Genomic DNA, 4,788 nt, shown 5'->3' with positions numbered 1-4,788 from the left:
ATGCATCAGAGATTGTGTCTGTCTGTGTGTGTGTGTGTGTGTGTGTGTGCGTGCGCGCACGCGCACATGTGCCTTTATGGACACGTGGATGTATGGAGACTAAAGGTCAAAGTTGAAGTCTTCCTCTGTCAGTCTCCACCTCAGCTTTGGGAACAAAGACTCACTGATTCTAGAGCTCTTCCTTCAGCTAGACAGGCTGGCCAGTATGATCCTGGGATCCACATGTCTGACCCCCACGAACACCCCCTAGTTTTCACACAGATGCTGGCTGACTGAATGCAGGTCTTCACGATTATAGCAAGGACTTTACTCCTTGAGCTGTGTTTTCAACCCAGTGCTTAAATTTTTGCTTAAGTGTATGAAATTAAGAAAAATTTGACTACAAAAAAAATAGTTTATGTTAACACAGGGCTGGGGAGACAGCATATCAGGTAAGGTATGTGCCATGCAAACATAAAAGAAAAGACATTCAAAGCCTTAGCATTCACTTAAATCTCAAGTGGGCATGGTGACGTGCCTGTAAGCCGAGACAAGAGAACCCCAGAGCAGGCTAGGTAAATAAACTGGCCAGATTGGTCTTCTCTGGATTCAAGTGAGAAACACAGCCTTGATATATAAAATGGAGGCCAATTGAGAAAAACTCCCAACATCAACATTCTGCTACCATACAGAGGCACACACGTGCACACCCACAATACATGCACAGACAATAGAAGCTATCAGCCTCTGTTAATAGTTTGAATTCATAATTATTACTCCAGGCAGACCTGCTGACCTATAAGCATAGAAGGCATATCCAGGTATGAAATAAGTGATGTGAGCTAGGCCTCGTATCGGACAGATAGCAATTTGTACTGCAATTGCTGGCAAAGCCACCAATCATTCCTGCCGTATTAAAGCGGCGCAAACCAGTAGAGAGCATAGAAATACTGATGATGGTGTAGGGGTGAGCAGGGGCGGGGCCAGCTGCATCAGGTTCAGGTTCTAACTACTGCAGCACAGATGAAAAACCACAAGCAACAAGACTCGCAGTACTGAGGCCAGTTCAAGAGAAACCGGGCCAGGAGCCGCTGGCACTGGAGGATCTTGGTGTCCATGCCGGGCTTGTTCCCAGAACAGATGGGAACATTACCCCTGAGGGAATGAGGTAATGCAGGCAGGCGGGGAAGGGGGAGAAGTGATTCCAGTAGCTAAGGATTTTAGGATTGGGAAAGAAAGGCAGGCAGGACCACTGCAAAGCCCATTGTTTTCGGAGCCTAGCCCAAATTCATTGAAGGTAAGCACATCCTAGCTGTGCTTGGTAACACAGGCCTGAAATCTTAGCTACTTAGCAGGCAGGAGCAGAAAAATCACATCTGCATGAACTATTTGTGGCACAGAATGAGTTCAGAGCGCCACAACTTCCTCAGACCAGCCTCACGATAAAAGGAGGGTCAATAAAATTTGGTCATACTTGCCCAACATGTGACCGGCCCTACATTCAAAGCCTAGCACTGAACCTCTAGATTCAGAATACACAGACTCCAAGTTTTATGAGAGGGAGCATCATATCTATTTCATCCAGCCAAAAACAATGCCCAACACAGTGTAGAATATGAAGGAAAACAATATTTGGACTTGTCAAAAGTTAAAATAGCTAGTGATAGTTGTTGGTTAATTCCAGTACTGTTTTCTTTCTTCTCAGAATTTCTAGTTTTTCAGAAGCCTAATTCTACGAGCCTTCAGAAAGCTCAATCTCATTTCTAATTATCTAAGAAGCACAGGTCTGTGCTTTTTTTTTCTTGGAAAATAATTTTTGAACAATTTTTTTCTGGGCCTTTAACTGTAATTTAACATCAGAAAAAAAACAAACACACACACACACAAAAAAAAAAACAAAAACAAAAAACGAACACTAGCCCATCCCACTCTACATGAAGCAGTTGGTGAGATCTACTGTAAGATTAGTCTAACCAAGTTCTTTTTCTGCACAAAGCCATTTAATAAACATTGCCGAGATAGCAGATTTTCTACCCTTCCAACAAAATGGATTGGCAAGAAGCAGAGCTGATGTTCTGTATTCACTGACATACAAATTACCGCTACCTTGCCTGCAGCTCCTGTCAGCCAATGTGTGTATGTGTGTGTGTGTGTCATGGAGATCAACAAGGAAAACTGCAACAATGTAAATGAATCTTGTATCTACTCATTATTGGGTATGGTGTAGAAAAACATTTCTATAAGATTGACTATACTTTATTATTTCTGTTTCATTCTATTCTGGACTCTGAGAGAAAGGCCTGCCTCTGCCTTCTTCAAGGATGGATCTGTAAACTGACTCTGCCTACTTTCTCTTTATATCTCTCTGTTCAGATTTCCCGTATGACTTTGCCCTGCTTAACCATTGGCCAAAACAGCTTTACTCATCAACCAATAAAGCAACACGTATACAGAAGGACGTCCCACATCATGGATCTTCTGTGCTTAACAGAGTCCAGCGTCTCATGCATAATTGTCTTGTGAATGAATGAATGAATGAATGAATGATCAACGCATACTGTCATAGATGCTGCTTGTTTCTAGCCTCCACTCTAGCCTCACTTCCGGACTCTCTAAATTCAGAAGGCGCAAGGCCAGAGAAGGTTAACCTGTAGCTAGTTGATGATGACCCTGGCCCCGCCTCATCAGTACTCTCAAATGCCTTTAAATAAAAGACAGTTCTTGTTGTCTGAGTTTTTGTTTTGTTTTTGCCTGTTTTTTGAGACAGGGCTTCTCTGTAGCTTTGGAGCCTGTCCTGGAACTAGCTCTTGTAGACCAGGCTGGTCTCGAATTCACAGAGATCCGCCTGCCTCTGCCTCCCAAGTGCTGCGAGTAAAGGTGTACGCCACCACTGCCCAGAACTGTCTGAGTTTTTAAAACTAATTTAAACATTGCAAGAAATATTTGGGGCTGGAAAGATGTCTCAAGGTTGTGAGCACTGGCTGTTCTTCTAGAGGATCAGGGATCAACTCCTAGCATTCACGTGGAAGTTCACAACCATCTGTTACAGTTCTGGAGAATCTAGTGCCCTCCCCTGACCTCTGTGAGCACCACACACACGGTGCATAGACATACATGCAGCCAAAACACCCATAAAATAAAAACTAAGTGAATTTTCAAAATTAAAAAAGAAATCCTTAAAATAACAATGCATAATGTATACTTTGAAAATGAGTCAACTTTCAAAACTCAGAAAGAGAGGAAAATAATATTTTGACAAATAAGTTAGATGTTGTCATGCATAATGACTTTGACAGCATTTGGTCAATCTAACCCACTGGGTATTTTTCAGTTTTTATCATTTTATTAATTGTGTAAACATCATGAACACACTGAGATAATAGGATGATTTAATTAATGCATGTTGGTATTGTATCATCATTAAGGAAAACGTCCAACTATGAAGACTGTTCCAGAATTTAAAAGAAATGTTTTCTCCAGCTGCAGTGCCCTCTAAGGATCAAATTATTCAGTTGTATTATCTTATAATAAATACACAGACCTAAGTCATTCTTGAAATGTTCAGTCTGCCTGAATAAACCTGTCACTTTGGACAATGTGATTAGCATTTCAACATCATCAATCATCTCTCGTTAATAGTGCTTTACTTGTATAAATCTCTCAAGTCAATGATGTCATACAACAGAAGATTTTTTTCCTAAATAATTCCCAACTGAATTTAAAGATGAATCATAAGTACTTAGGATAAACTTGAAACAAAATGAGTAGATACTGTTTCTACAGGGAGCGATGAGAAATACAAATTACTTCCCCTAAACGGATGCATACGTATGTGCAAAATGCAGAAAATTCCCAACATGAAAGCCAATTGCATGATGTTAAATCACATTTAAAATATCATTTCATCTCTGATATAGTCTTCTCTTGCAATCTTGTTAAAATGCCCTCACTTGGAAGATTCTGACAGTGCCTTAAAGAATGTGATTTTGTAATAACATTTCTGTCCACACACTCTATGATGAAGGGTAGATTATTCTAAATATAATGGACATTTGAAAACAGATTCATTCTTCATCTTCCTGTGACTCACTTCCACGTCATAGAAGGCGTAGTGCTTTTTATTTTCTCCCTCTCATTTGAGACGGCTGTCAATAGCTCCAGGGGCAGAGACAAATAAGCTGATATTCTGTATAAAGGTCAGTCTTAGTCATAGATTAAAGAGATGGACATTGGGGCTTTATAGACATAATTTAAGAGGTATAAAGACAGGTTTCTATTCCCCAAATATCTTCTCATCAATCCAAACTTTATTTCACAGGATGTGCTGTCTTATTTCACTTAGTAATGAGGGCAAATAGAAAAGTTTTCAAAAGGCAAGATGCTTTATCTTAAGTTTACCACAGTACTTAATATCATGTGATTCAGGTAGATTTTGAATTGGAAAGTCGGTGGTACGGGTGAACTAAGCACAAAGCTCCGAGTCGCTGTGTAGATGAAGTTGCTGGGAAGACTTTACATTCCAGCCTCATGCACGTCAGATAGATTAGTCTCTGTGGATCCTCAAATAAACATTTGTAATGTTTAAGAGAACCTAACTTAAAGTGGTTTAAAGTTTTGGTAAGGTAGAAGGGGGCGGGCAGCAGCCAAGGGATGGAATGGATTCGGTAAGTTTATCCCCTTAAAGTGCTTAACTAAGACCTGGAAATATAGAGGCCAGTCCAAAGTTAGATGTCAAAACCAGCTCAACTTCTGAGAATAAGGCAGAAAATCCTCATGACAGCTGTTCCATGTGCGCATAGCTGTGTGTCT

This window comes from Chionomys nivalis, chromosome 2 (genome assembly GCF_950005125.1).
Source record: "Chionomys nivalis chromosome 2, mChiNiv1.1, whole genome shotgun sequence".
Lineage (NCBI taxonomy): Eukaryota > Metazoa > Chordata > Mammalia > Rodentia > Cricetidae > Chionomys > Chionomys nivalis.
This window is presented reverse-complemented; position numbering follows the sequence as displayed.